Source organism: Vicugna pacos, chromosome 8 (assembly GCF_048564905.1).
Source record: "Vicugna pacos chromosome 8, VicPac4, whole genome shotgun sequence".
Taxonomy (NCBI): Eukaryota; Metazoa; Chordata; class Mammalia; order Artiodactyla; family Camelidae; genus Vicugna; species Vicugna pacos.
In genome coordinates this window covers 31544194-31560225 of record NC_132994.1, presented here as the reverse complement: position 1 = coordinate 31560225, position 16032 = coordinate 31544194, and the positions used below count along the sequence as shown (strand labels likewise).

The following is a 16032-nucleotide window of genomic DNA, read 5'->3' as shown; positions in this document are numbered from 1 at the left end:
TGATCACTATCAATAGAATAATGAGAGAAAAAAAGACTTTTTTCCCTAGAGGTTTAAATGTCCTTGTCAACTGGTGACATTTATAATACACTTTATGGGTTAAATTAATGATTTGTCGATGTCCTCACTGTCCATAATAAATCCTTATTCCCAGGATAATCAGTGACCAAATTCCTATCAAATTGATTATGTATGAAACTTCAATAGAAAAGGAAAACTTCCCTTCTAATATTGTTACATAAAATTATATAACATAATTATATATAAATAATATAATAATTTTATGATAAAAATTAACTAGAATAATTTCATCTTATCTTATCTATCCATTAGTTACCTATGGCTATGTAACAAGTTATCCCAAAACATAGTGGCTTAAGACAGCAAACATTTTTTATCTCATAGTTTCTGTGGTTCAGGAATCTGGGCATGGCTTTGCTGACTACCTCTGTCTCAAGGCCTCTTACAGGGCTACAGTCAAGGTGTTGGCTGGATCTCAACTTCAAGAGGATCTCCCGTGAACCTACTCACTGGCAGGACTCAGCTCCTTGTAGACTGTAGACTCGCTGGCTCTTGGCCGGAGACATCATTTCTTTGCTAAGTCGGTTTCTCTATTGGAAAGCTTGCAACATAGCAAGTGACTTCCCTCTGCATAGAGCAATAAGAGAATGAGAGAGAGCAGGTAATATGGAAGCCATGTGCTTTTTGTATCCTAATGGTGGAAACGATATCCCATCTCTTTTGTCATAGTTTATTACTTAGAAGCAAGTCACTAGACGCAGTCTGTGCTCAAAGGGAAAAAAAATTACACAATGGCATGAATATCAGGAATCAGTGATCATTAGGGAGCATACTTGTCACCCACAGGGATTTCTGCTTCTTCCTTATAATTACCCAAAGCCCCCGATGATAATCAGAGATTGAGCCTTCTGGGAGGAATAGTACAATATCTCAGTAAAGTTTAGTACTTTAGGTTTCCGCTGGTTCAAGATTCTGAATTGCTAGTAGACACTCCTGTCCAACGGTTATGGTATGTCCAAAACCATTAACCTAGATGATCAGCAGATGTGGGACTAATCCTACAGACACTGGCAAAGATAAACCATTCATGCCCAAATTAAATGAAAAGGCCATTTGATATTAGCTATCTATTGTGTTTGTGGCTGTCTTGATGTTAGTTATGTGCTATTAGTTGTCTATTGTTATGTAACAAATGACCCCAAACTTAATGGCTTAAAACAAACAAACATTTATTTTCTTTCCCACAGAGTTCTGTGGGCTAAGAATTTGGGAGTGGCTTGGCTAGGATGTTCTGGCTGGTGTCTTTCTGGAGGTTGAAGTCAACTCATTGTAGTCATCTAAAGGCTTGACTGGGGCTAGAGGAGCCACTTCCAAGGTGGTCACTCATACGCCTGGCATGTTAATGAAGGCTGTTGGCAGGAAGTCTTAGTTCTTCACCACGTGGGCCTCCACGGGACTGCTTGAGCATCTTCGTGACATGGCAGCTGGTTTCCCCAGAGAGAGAAAGAAATCCATATGAAATATGTTTCAAACTTGAATAATGGCCTTTGTCTTATCGTTTGTTCATGTTGCAAGCACAAAAATTATGATCTCCAGAGTATTAAATTATACTACACAGGAGCTACCTTATCAAATAATTCAAAAAATGTTCATCTCCCAAAAAAAGGACAAGAAGTCCTGTTGTTTATAGAAGTCAAAAAAAAAAAAATCTCCATGAAACTGTGATATCTGATCACCAACTACCAAAGCACAACGCAAACTGGTTGGACCTCTGCCTGTCTCCTACCTTCTGAATCTCTTAGATGTACCACGGGATTGCCAATACACAGACATCAGACAGGAGGAGGAGTTATAGAAAAGTATTGATTATACTTGGCAGAACTTCAAGAGAATGAGTAAGAATATGATCAAATAACCAAAAAGTCCTGGGAGAGTCTATTCATAAGACAAACGAAATGAAACCGAGGCTTGAAGGGCTCAACAAAAGACTTGGAGCTCACATTGGTAGAGACAGTTGGCTTGTCACAGCAGGCAGAGTGGCTTTAATGGGGTAGAGTCTTAGGGCTCTCAGGTATGGCTGTCCACCAGAGTTCAGCTCTACAACAGCAAAAGTCTCTGACCAATCTTGATAGGTCAGATTCGTTAAAATTCATTGTCCAGAGACAACTGGCACAGACCTCTAGTAAAAGAAAAAGAGTTGATTAAGCCTGCTGCAGCAAAAGCCAATACAAAGCAGAAGAGTGAGTCAAAAACAGCACAAACCATGGAGTAAGTCAAAGAGGGGGAGCTTAGGGTTGGGCGTTTGTAGGACCTGGGGGCTGGGATTAGTCATAAGATGGTCTTGGCATGATTGTTCAGAGTTCGTCAACCAGGCAAGTTGCTGGAATAGTCAGCGGTCTCATTTTCAGAACATATGATGTTTGCAGACTTAAGTGTTACGTCATTCTGACTATGGCTCTATCTTGGAACATATGGATTTAAACAAAGGGCTATTATACAGTTTTGCCCTTAGGCCCTTTATCTGTTTTACTAGTCATGGTGCAGACCATTTTGCAAGCTATGGTTTCTGTTTCAACTCTCATCTTCAATCTGTGTAAGGGAATCTGAACGAACCCCTTCCTACTCCTTCATGTTCTCTCCTCCCCATCTTCAGCCTCCACCCCTGACTTGGAGGAAAAAATTATGCCCTCTATGTGTTCCTGGTGCCTAATAGAGTGCTTGGTAGACAGTTGATGCTTACTATTTATTTTCAAACTGCATTGGTTATATTGAATTAATTTGGCAGTAGGTATTATTAAAATACTTTGATATCACTGTTACTTTGGCTCTAAGTTCTCTCTGATTTCCTACTGCACAGTCTGGCATCATTCTCTGACCATTTCATACATATTAGTTTTGTTTTGTTTTTCCTATATTCCGATTATTAACAGATTGTGAGCTCTTAGGGGTAGGGACAATTTCTTTTTTTTTTTTTTTTTTGGCATCCTGCACCCCATTCCCATGCCCCTTCAGCGAACAGACAATTCTCATATTCCCCCAAATATGTTTTGATATATTTGTGTATGTTTTCTCCTGTATTTCCCTTACCCTCCATATTCTCCCAGTCAGGAGGGCAGTTGGCTCCAAACTTCATTGCCTCAGGGAGGAGTTGAGGCCGGATGTGAAGCAAGAATTGAGCATCAGCCTTCATGGGTTTTTCCCCAGAGGCCTAAACCCTTGGGCGAATGGAGAATATTTGGCATGAGAAATGCAGAGGGGGATTCCTGGGTATAGACGGAACAAATGGAGAAGTGGAGAGAGCAGGTGATTGTCGGCTCCCCATATCACAGCCTCCAGCTGAAAAAAAAAAATGATGCAATTGAGAATGTAGAGAGAAGAGAGATGGAGCATTCTGACGGTCCAGGAGCAGTAAGGACTCAGGACCTGCCTGCAGGGTACAATCCCAAGGAGGTGGCAAACCTTATTGCACTTTGTTTTATTTGTTTTCTTCACCAATTGAAGGTTCACAGCAACCCTGCGTGGAGCAAGTCCATTGGTGCCATTTTTCCAACAGCATTTGCTCACTTCCTGACTCCGTATCACATTGTGATAATTCTCACAATATTTCAAGCTTTTTCATCAGTATCATATTTGTTCTGGTGATCTGTGATCAGTGATCTTTCAGATTGCTACTATGACTGGCTTAAGGTTCAGATGATGGCTAACATTTTTTAGCAATAAAGTATTTTTTAATTCAGATGTGTGCTTTTTTTAGACATAATGCTGCTGCACACTTAATAGACTACAGTATAATGTAAATATAACTTTTATATGCCCTGGGACACCACAAAAATCATGTGACTCACTTTATTGCCAATATTTGCTTTATTCCAGTGGTCTGGAACCAAACCTGCAATATCTCCAGGGTATGTATACCTGTATATCTGCTGCATTTGTTTAGCTGATTAATTTGTTATATAAATTTGGCAAAATTATTGCCTATCACATCTAAGAAGGAAAAAAAGTTCATGTCTCATTATGTTAAATGTGAATGTATTATATAAGTTTGGATACTAGCTCTGTCAAGAAATTAGCTGTGGAACTTTGAGAAAATTTGACTTTTTTAAGTCTCAGATGCATTATATATGCGTAAAAGTGTTGGGGTGACATGAAGATAAATTGAGATAATATCTATAAAGTGCTTAGCAAAGGAACCGCAATGGTAGCTATCATATATTATAGATTTTTCCTTATAGATATTTTTAGGACTGAAGAACCTTAATATTCATCTAGCACTTAGTAGTAATCTTAAAACATTCTAATTTTGACAATAAAAATACTCTTTTCCTCCTGTATATTTCTTTCTCTTTCAAAAATTAATTAATATTTCCAAGGAAAAATTCAGCAATATTTATAGAAGAAATGGACAAAAATAGTTTCTCAATTAAAAAAATTCTCAACTAAAAAATATAGAATAGGAAGAAAGTTAAGCATCAGAGACTTTTTGAACTTTAAAAAAGTATAGATAAGATGAAAACACAAATAAGTTATTTGATATTGCATATCGTAATTCAGACTGAACTAAGTTGTATATACTCGTGTATTATACACCCACACCAGAAAAGGAGTCAATATCTACTGCCAGTTTTTTTCTATGTGAATTTATAACCTATCTGTCAATGAAACCTAACTTTTTGCTGATGGATGGAATGCCACATATAGTGATGAGGAATATGTGAAAAGCAAGAGCAGCAAATGGCAATCTCCTGACTTACTGTATGTGTCACTGGGAAGAGTGATTATTTCTCACAAGTCGAGGTGAAGTCAGGGACTATGATCGGCCATACTTAAGTGGTTTTACTCTTTTCTTTTACATCCAGCAACTTGATTAAATAATGATTTGGCTCACAAAAGACTTGAGCTTTGTGGCTCCAAGTTCCTTCCCAGTCAAGTTTGTAAATGTCCCTGGTGTTCCGTTTTAGAGACGTGCCGAGACAAGGAAAGGCTCCCCTAAGTCAGCACCAGACAGGGTTACTGGGGGAGGCAGCCGCCGCAAGGAGAGGCAGCAAGTCACCAGATAGAGAAGGAGACAGAAGGTCTGACAATTCCAAGTCAGCCTTCACGGATATGTCATGTAGCCTTAGGCAAAATTCAGGCTGTTGAGGGGGACGGGGGGCCGTAGAAGCCACCCGCTTGAGGAGGAATGCTTTGAACCCTCTCTGGCTGAGGAAGGAAAATCCAGGACTTGATGGAAGATCCCAGGAGTTTCACAAGATAATCAAGGGAGACAATTCTCTGCTGGTGGTTGTTAGGTCTTCAATGAAAGCCAGGTAAAAAGTATTAGAGTCACATTTCTGTTTTAGCATTTCAGTGAAGAAACTTGAGGAACGGGGTTGTTAGTTCCCCTAACACCTGTGATCTCAGTGGGCATTTTCATTGGTACTGCTTCTGGGCTGGAAATAGATAGCTCTTTACCAGGAGCAGAAAGTCTTAGCACAGCCTAACATTAAAGAACTTCAGAAAAGGTATGTGGTACTGTGATTTATAAGAAATATGTATTTTATCTTTGTCCGTGGTTCTTGGCTCACAGTCCCCTAAACCCGTGAAATTTCCTGAGTGATAAGAGCAATGAGAACCTCTTTTATTATAATATTTGGTTTTGTCCTCAGTTTCTGAAAATGCTCCAAAGCCAGAGAGGTGAAATGGGTGCCTTGTTCTTTCTAACAAGCCCCTTTCCTTCATGTCTGGGTTTCTGTTACTTTTGGAAATGCCCTAAGGATGGGGGCTGGTCGCCAGGAGAGCCAACCAAAATAGAGGTTGGTACTTTCAGTCCCACCCCCTGATTTCCGGGGGGGGGGGTGGTGCTGGAGGTTGAACCAATAACCATTGGCCAATGAGTTAATCAATCATGCCTAGATAACAGAGCCTCTATAAAAACCCGAAAGAGGCAGGCATTCAGACTTCCGGTTGGTGGCCCTGTGGAGCTGTGAGGGGAGTGGCGTCGCTGGAGAGGGCCTGGAAGCTCTGTGCCCTTTCATGTGCTCTCTTCCATCTGGCTGTTCTGGAGTTATAAGCTTTTGTGATAAACTGGTGATCTAGTAAGTAAAATGTTCTCCTGAGTTCTGTGAGCCGCTGTAGCAAATTAACTGAACCCAAAGAGGGGGTTGTGGGAACCTCTGATTTATAGCTGATGGATCCAGAAGTACAGATTATAGCCTGGTTTTGCGATTGGCATCTGAAGCGAGAAGTAGTAGAGAGGGCAGTCTTGTGGGACTGAGCCCTTCACCTGTGGAATCTGATGCTGTGTCCTGGTAAACTACGTTGGAATTAAGTTGAATTGTAAGACACCCAGCTGCGGTCAATAATTGCTTGGTAGTGCGTGGTAACCACCCTACCCCCAAAACACACACACATGGAAATTGGTGGTCAGAATCCCTTTAAGGTGGTTGTCTGAATATCTTTTAAAATTTTTTAAATTTACCATTATAAGCCACAGTTACTGAACTTCTGCATTCAGAGTTACACATTAGGATTCACGAGGTTTAATGTCAGATATTTGTTCAGAATTATAACCTAACTTTCTCTTGCCTGTAAATCAATCTCAGGTATATGGGATATCAGCATGCTTTCTTTTCTGAGAAACTGCTCTGTGTTAAGCACTAAAGTAGTTCTTATTTTTAATGTATTGTCTCATGTAATCATTGTTAAAGTGCCATGTGCTGGGCATGTGCCCCATTTCCAAGTGAAGAAACTGAAACTCAGAAGTTAAGTAATTTGCCCAAATCCCACAGCCTAGTAAATTGAAGAGAAGGAATTTGTAGCCAGATGTAATTTCCATAAATTGTACTCATTCTTCCACAATGGCTACCTCTCATAGAACAAAATAAACGAAAGCCTTTGTGTTGAAGAAAAATCTATGTTCTCATTTGGAAAAATATTTGGGGGTCATTTCTCATTTTGCCTACTTTTATTTATATCTTGATTAGTAAGTAAAAATAAAAAATCTTTTCCCTACCATTAAAATGCTGTGGTTTGACAACATAATGAATTAGGTGCTTCATTTATAACCCGCGCCAATCCCCATGACATGCTATAAATGTTCAGAAGGTGAAATCTTAGGTTAACCTTAGAATTTGTTTCTTAGCAAATCCCTGCTCACAAAGATTTACAGTCTCTCACCAGCTTTTTCCTATTTATTTCAATTTTGTAGACTAGACCCTAAAATGCACTTAGGAAAGAACACAGCTTTCTTTTCACAGTAGGCATTTTGATGCACTGAGAAGAGGAAAGGGGAAAAGACATCTGAGGTAGCTGAGGCATTATAAAATATACAAAAAGCAATTGTACCATTCATGTGTTGATGGACATGTAGGTGGCTTCCATGAAATAGTCAATATTATATAATTTTGCAGTATAATCTATAAAAATATCGAATTACTATGTTGTACATCTGAAATGAAATTGTAAGTCAACTGTACTTCAATAAAAAAGAAACTTACCATATTAAGAACATTTCTAAATGTTTGACTCATCTGTGTGTGAGTACACATTTTTTATCTAAAATTACTTGACATATCTTACAAAGCATAATCCCAGTTTATACATTTGTTTTCTATTATGAAAGAAGTCTTTTTTTCATTATTTTAAAGTGATCTATTGCTGATACATATACACACGTGTATATATATGTGTTATTATAGCTTATCTTTGTCTTTTATATAAATATTACTGAACAATATACACTTTTGATAAATATTAAGGCTTATTCTTATTATAAGGCTTTCTGCACATATATTAATATGGTTTGCAAAAATGACAATTGTCTTGAGGAAAAGAGAAGCAGTCCCTGACATAAGGAGCTGGCCTGGAGCCATTAAGCAGGCCTTGGTGTTCTTCCATTAAATATACATAATTTTACAGAACAGCAACATCAGACAAGGCCACACTGTGACCATCGTGGATCCAGACAAAAACAAAACCATTCTGTAATCATGTCTGAGCACAGACAAATCATGAACAATGGCCAAGCCACAAAACACCAAATATGTCCCTGTTTTGGCTAATATGTGTGTTGTTGCATTTTTACCATCTACAGCTTTAGCTTCGGTCTAGTCTCCCATACCTCTAGAAAAGATTTATTAAGACACCCAGTCACAGACTTATTCCCACTTCGTGACGGCATCCTCTCCAGAGATAATCCTTGCATCCTTAAACCTTCTAAAATCACTTAACAAAAGGCAAATTATATAGTAAGTCCTTTCCAGGACCGTGTTACTGAGACACCCACAATTCTCCATTGGCTTCATTCTCCAGCCAACCTTCTCTCACTGCAAGGAGTAGTTTAACAACTTGTTAACAAATTGTTAACAACAGGTGGGTTCCTTGTGGTCTTCGGAAGACATCGACAGTCTCTTCATATCAAGCTTTTTTTTTCCTATTTCATTTCCATGTCTTATTACATTGACCAGATTCTAAAATAACAGAATAATAATAGTGATAGCATACATTCCTGTTCAAGGAGACTAACATGTTTTGCTGTGGAATTAACACTTGCTTTTCTTTCAATGTGAGTTCCTTTATCAATTAAGAATTGTTCTGTCCTTTTTTTTAAGTTTATTTTGAAATTGACTCAAAATTTTAATAATTCTTTTGTCTGTTATTAGCTTTCCACTTATAAAATGTTGCATGTGTTTCCTCCCATGAATTTCTAGGATAAATCCTTTTTGACTGTGGTAAATTGTTCTTTTAATGAATTCCAGCTTCATTAAAGTATATGAAGTTATATAATAAGTATTTAAAGACTATTTCTTATATGAATATAATATTCTTTAAATATTTACTATATATCAAGTTCTGTCTTAAGTCACAGAGGTATTGCAATTTGAGAAAATCTCAGGAAGGGTGGTGGACTATGGCTATAAAAGCATAGCCCATGAGAAATCCTTATAATGGAAGTGCTCTGTACCTTGACTATGGTGGTGGTCATGAATCTACATGTGATAAAGCTGCATGAAATGACTGACACACACACATGCACACACGAGTAAAATGGGTGAACTCTGAATCAGGTTGGCAGATTCCATTGATGTCAGTCTTCTGATTGTGATACTGCACTATGGTTATTCAAGGGGTTGTCACTGGGGGAAGCTAAGTGGTGTGTACACAGGATCCCTCTTCATTACTTCTTACAACTGCATATGACTCTACTATTAGCTTAAAATAAAAAGGTTTAAAAATATTTAATCCCTGATGAACAGAATACAATCTAGTAATAGAAGTAGATGATAAATAAACACAAAAACCATATAATAACTACTATAAGGTAGTTAGAAAAAAGTATTGGGGGCCATAGGTCATACAATATTGGAATCTGGTCTGTACTCAAGGGTCAAGAAAGACCTCCCTGAGGAAGTAACATTTAAAGCAAAGCCTAAGAATAAGTATGAATTGACCGAAGAGGGAGGAGAAAGACGGAAGGTTTTCACCTTTGAGGGGATAGGGTTTCAGCAGAGAAGAGTGATCATAAGGAAGGCTGACACAAGGTAAAGCTGAAAAATAGTTTGTGGACAGGTCATACTGGACCTTGTGGATAACAGTAACTTTATTATAAGAAAAATGGGAAGCCACTAACATGCTTTAAGCAAGGCAGTGATAACATCAAATTTGTCCTTTTAAACTATTACTTTGATCTGTTTTTTAAAAGTTTTTGTTTTGGGTTTTGGGGGGGAGAGTAATTATGTTTATTTATTTATTTAAATGGAGGTACTGGGGATTGAAACCCACTACCACTGAGCTATACCCTCCCTCTTTTAAACTATTACTTTGATTTTTAGGCAAGAACAGCCTGATTGGAAAAGATCCCCATAAATATGCAGAAAAAAGAAAGCTGTCATAGGAGTTCAGGTAAGTGATGGGGTCCTTGGAATTGGGTGGGGGCTGTGAAGATGGGGGTAGGTGAGGATTCAAAAGATACTGGACCTTGCCCATCAAAAGTGAATGGATAAACAAATTGTGACTCATACTAATGGGACACTACTCGGCAATTAGAAAAAAAAAGGAATGAACTATTGATACAACAGTATGAATGAACCTCAAAATAATTAGGCAGAGTGAAAGAAGATAGACCAAAAATAATGCATGTACTGTATGATTGCATTTACACAAAATTCTAGAAAGTGCACACTAATCTGTAGTGACAGAAAGCAGACCAGAGCTTGCCTGGTAATAGGAATATAACAGGAAAGGGGGAGAGGGGAAGACTGCCAAGGGGCACAAGAAGACTTTTGAGAGTGGTAAGTACTTTCTTAATCTTGATTGTGATGATGGCTTTATGGATGTACACATATATCACAACATAGCAAGTTGTATGCTTTAAATATGTGCATAAAATATTTTATGCCAATTATACTGCAATAAAAATGTTAAAAACAAAAACAACAAACAGAAGACACTGGACAGATTTGGTAATGATTCAAATGTGAGATGTTGACACCAAAGAGTATACCCAGAATTTGTCACGGGCAATGCAGTGGATGGAGAAGCTGTGCTCCCAGACGCGGAGGATGAGAGGAAGTGCAGATCTGAAGCGGGGTAGGGATGGTTTGGTTCAATTTTAAATCTAAGATAAGATGCCAGCGAGACTTCCAAGTAGAGATTTCAAGAAAGCAAGTGGATCTCTACAGCTGGAAGACAGAAAAAGAGGTATGGGCCAAGGATAAAGGTCTTTTTTTTTTTAATCTTTGGCATATAGATGATATTTAAAGTCCAGGTTGATCATTATGGTCAGGAAGGGAGAATGAAAAGAAAGAAAAGTGGCCTAGAGGAAATTGCTGATGAATTTTAACATTTAAGTGAAAACCCAAGAGTGATGTTAGGGAAGCAGAGGGAAGAGTATTTCTAGAAAGAAATAGTAAACCCTGTTGTAAATGCTCTGCTGAGAAATCAAGTCAGACAAGGCATGGAAACGACCACTGGATTTAGCACCGTGAGCATCAGTTGTAACGGGTGAAGAAAGGGAGAAGGAATACCAATGCAGGGAGCCTCGCAAACTTGGCTGGAGGACATAAAGGAGCTGAAGCCAGGTGATGACGATTTTTTCCGACAAAAGTGTATAGACACTGGGAAAGATTTGAGGAGGATGAGGAAAGTTTAAGATGGTTGTTGCAAGAGGACACTGAGTAGACTAGAAAAACATTTCCAGTACTGAGAGAAATATTTTTAAAGTTTAAATAAATGGAGACTATCCAGATTTTCCCTTGGGTAAGACTCAATATTGCAATGATGTGAAGCCTCTTAATCTCTATCATTATTCTTGATGTAATCATAATTATTATTAAAATTGCACATGTACTTCACACTTACATGTGGCTTACTATGTGTCAGGCACTGGCCTAGTCAAAATCACAAGTTCAGGGGAATCTGAAAAATGGCTAAAGTTTATCTGAAAAATAAACATGCAAGGATAGCAAAGAAAATTCTGGGAATGAAAGTAGGGAGTGTGGATTAACCAACTGTAATTGTGGTTTGCAACAATAGAGAGCTCAGTGGAAAGAACTCAAACAATCACAAGTTTATGACAGAGTGACTTTGATAAAATTGGGTTTTCCAATCAGTGGGGAAAAAAAAAAACAGGTTTATAATAAAAAGGTTGAGACACCTAGATGGCTGTTTGGGAAATAACAAGGCTAGATTTCTACATAGTTCCATAACCCCAAATTAGATGGATCAAAGATGTGAATGTAAAAAAATTTAAAAGAACTAAACACAACCTTTCAAAATACAGAATAATATTTACCATGGACTTGGCAAAAACAAGCACACTTGCAGACACACAAACAATATCAAAAGATAAATGTTAAACTGGGGAAAACGTCAATTTTCAGGACAACAGATTGAGCTTTCATAGATGAATTAAAAATATGACAAGCCCATTTTTAATAAAATGGGCAAAGGACAGAGAGTTCAGAGGAAAAGAAATACACATGGCTAATAAACATGTGAAAGGATGCCCAAGTTGTGTCACAAATTTAAAAACAAAAATTTTAACAGGAAACTGAGATGACTTTTTACTTATCAGATGAATTTAATTACCATTATTTTTGAGCACCTCCTGTAAGCTAGGTGTTTTTAGTATTTTTTATGAGGATACATTTTTCTTTGTGAGATATTTTCCATAGAAACTACCAGTTTTTAATAACATGATCAGTTATTTGAATGGAAACAGATGCCTCTAAAGAGCTTGATAATCCTTGAAAGGTGATTTTTTTTTTCTTAAGTCACTCAAACTTTTAGCAATCTTGTTTATACGCTTAATTTAACTATGTGTTCTGTACAAAAGAATGTGTTAATCTTCAAAAGAAATCTATTTTTTAATGCTCACAAAATTATTTCCCTCCCACAAAATTATGTTTTATTGAATTGACAGTATTTCTGAGACTGCAAAGTTAACACTGGGGTGTTGAAGGCAAATCAAACCAGAAATCATAGCCACTGACTCACCTGTCAGCAGGAGGTGAGAAGAACAGTTAAGGATGCTAGTATTTCTTCATCTCTTCATTCTTTTATTCAACAAATTGTTTATTGAATCTCTACTCTGTGCCAGCCACACAGCTAGGTCCTGGGGATGCTGTAATGGACAAGAGAGAATCCCTGCCCTCGGATTCTACCATCTAACTGGGGCTACAGAAGTGAAGCTGGGTTGATAACACTTTCGTTGTAAGAATTTGCATTTAAGTACCTGAATTCTCCCCTTGCCTCCATTCTTTCAATCCAGGAACCCTGTAGTGCTACCCAGGGTGACATGTGACTTCTGTGAATACACTAGATACTCATTTGGGGGTGATGGAGGCAGCATATTTAAAATGTCTTTCTAAATAACGTGCGACACCTAAATGCAGCTAGGTCACCAACTTCCTTCAAACTAATAAGACTAAACTTTCTGGCAGCATGGAGGAGATAGTCCAGATCTAAATGAATCATTGGAAATGAGTAAATCATAAACATAACAAATGCTCTAATTAAAAAGATAAAGATATATGTTTAGAAGCATCATAAATCTCAGAATAACCCCCAAGTGTGTCTGTTTGTCTCTGTCAAAAAAATACTGGAAAGAACCAAAAGAAATAGTCAAAAGTAATTCCAAATAGTTTATATTTTTAAAAACCCACTAAGCTAGTAAATACTTTCTTAGGGGGAAAAAACAACCTCATGGTATAAACTGAAGAATTTAAAGAGTTTCATAGGATACTTTATAGAGTTCCTAAATTATATTAGATTGAATCATTTGAAATTGCCAACGTTTACTATTTTTTACCTATAAAATTGGCAGTTTCACGTGGTTCACCCTAATAGCATGACATTATTTCAATTCCTAAGAGGAAATCCTTTAGTTATGAGTAATTTATGGAGCCCTCACTGTGAGCCACACACTGTTCTAAGCCCTGTCTGACATCAGTCCAAGGTCTTTACCTGGAGCCCTGCCTCCTAAAAGTCCAGGCTAGAACTGAGGTTGATCTTTGAACTCGGTTAAAAAATCTGTGTGTTTGTTTTCAGTAACTTTTGACTGGAAATTAGCATTGCTTTCTTTGTTGTTGTTGTTGTTGTTGTTGAAGTACAGTCAATTACAACATGTCAATCTCTGGTGTACAGTGCAATGTCCCAGTCATGCATAGATGCAAGCAGCAAACTTTGATGACATTAGCGATATCTTTGTTTTTGTCAGCAGTAGAAATCACAGATATTTTCATATTACGTTGCAGTTGTTACAGCTAAATCAAAATTACATTTACACTTTTCACAAACTTGAAATTTCCTGTTGATTTTAGACCTACTTTTAGATATTACTAAATGTACTTATTACTAATCACAAATTTGTTTTTAAAAATATTGGAAAACTGTAAAATACTTGGTTTGCTTTACAGTATATCTTCTGTGTAAAATACATTGTTCTGAGAAGAGTTTCCAAGGGCCTCCCCAGACTGTCAAATGGGTCCCTGCACAGAAAGTTAAGAACCCCTAGTACCACTTGATTGTTGTAGCCACTCTGCATAGTAGGTGCTATTACCATCCCCAATTTACAGAGAAGGATCGGGTCACTTGCTGAAGGTACACAGCTAATAGCACAACCAGGTTTCACAATGAATCCAACTCCAAAGCCCAGGCTCTTAACCAGGACCTACGCCTCCTCTGGAAGTTTCCAGGTGACGAATAGAGGTCATAATCGTCAAGATACTGATGATCATTAAATAATGTTTGTGTGAACCTGAAGATAGTTCCCTTGTGCTGCAGCAAGGACCATACTATGACCCACTTGAAAAGTGTTGTCCAAGGCAATCACAGGATTACAGTACGAACAGAGGACATTAACTGTGTAATGAGAGTGGGCTCTGGGTAATAGCAGTGCTGTGAGGGGGTGAAGGCCTGAGAGACCCAGAGAAGGACATGTCGGAGAGGGCAGACACCTGGCTCGTGGAGGTGTGACAAGGCTGTAGCTGGTGAAATTTGTTTTTTACACAGCTGGTGACCTCGGCCTTCTTTCCCTACATCTATGTTTATTTCTCTTTCTCTCTTCTGTCTCCATTCAGTTTCTAATTTAGACTTCTATCCCACTTCTCCACACACTAGGCAATATTCAGCTTGAAATAGAGGGAAATATGCCAGGCTATAGTAGATGAAATTCAGGCTTATACATTTACCCATTTATTTGGGACTCTTTTTGATTAAGGTTTACTTGACATATAACATATTAGTTTCAGGTGTATAACAATGATTTGATATTCATATATATTGCAAAGTGATCACTGTAATAAGTCTAGTTGACATCCAACACCAATGATAGTTATAAAAATTTTTTCTTATGAGAACTTTTAAGATCTACTCTCTTAGCAAATTTCAAAATATGCAATATGGTATTATTAACTATATTCCTCACTGTGCTGTACATTACATCCCCATGAACTTATTCTTTTAACTGAAAGTTGATACCATTTGATCCCACCCTCAACCCCTTGCTTTTGGCAACCACCAATCTGTTCTCTGTTGAGAATAGGCTCAATTTTTTTTTTTTAGATACTACACATCAGTGATATCATACAGTATTTGTCTTTCTCTTTCTGACTTATTTTATTTGCAAAAGGGTCATCAGGGTCCATCCAAATTATCGCAAATGGCAAGGTTTCCTTCATTTTATGGCTGAATAATATTCCTTTGTATGTTTAGACCACACTTTCTTTATTCATTCATTATCAATTAGGTTAGATTGCTTCCATGTTTTGGCTATTATAAATAATGCTGTAATGAACATGGGGGTGCAGATATCTCTTTAAGACGGTGATTTCATTTCCTTTGGATGAATACCCAGAAGTAGAATTGCTGGGTCATATGATAGTTGTATTATAAACTTTTTGAGGAATTGCCATACTGTTTTTTTTAACATTTTTTATTGATTTATAATCATTTTACAATGTTGTGTCAAATTCCAGTGTTCAGCACAATTTTTCAGTCATTCATGGACATATACACACTCATTGTCACATTTTTTCCTCTGTGAGTTATCATAACATTTTGTGTATATTTCCCTGTGCTATACAGTGTAATCTTGTTTATCTATTCTACAATTTTAAAAGCCATACTGTTTTTTATAGTAGCTGCACCGATTTAGATTCCCACCAAGTACAAGGGAACCAATTTAGATTTCCACCAACATTGTACGAGGGTTCCCTTTTCTCCACGTCCTTGTTAATCCTTGCTAGTTCTTGTCTTTTTAATAATATTTGTTCTGACAGGTGTGGGGTGATACCTCATTGTGGTTTTGATCTGCATTTCCCTGATGATTAATGATGTTGAGCAATTTTTTCATGTTGGCATTTGTGTATCTTTGGAAAAATGTTTATTCAGATCCTCTGCCCATTTTTTAATCATATTGTTTGTTTTTACATGTGATCGAAGGAGATGATTCAAAGTAACGCAAAGATTCCCCACCTAACCAAGAAAAGCAATAGAGATTCCACACATACCATTTATTTCATATTTAAT

At 37.5% G+C, this 16032-nt stretch overlaps 1 long non-coding RNA gene across 2 annotated transcripts in view; it reads left to right on the top strand.

Moving 5' to 3' along the window:
- LOC140697685 (uncharacterized) overlaps positions 1 to 16032 on the top strand; it is a 35365-nt gene that overhangs the window by 13274 nt on the left and 6059 nt on the right. The window contains exons 1-2 of one of the 2 annotated variants that reach the window (XR_012074898.1): positions 5985 to 6098; positions 9834 to 9903. This is a non-coding gene — a long non-coding RNA (uncharacterized lncRNA). Of the gene's footprint in view, positions 1 to 5984; positions 6099 to 9833; positions 9904 to 16032 lie in introns of those variants that run through there. The other variant, XR_012074899.1, reaches the window with a different exon arrangement.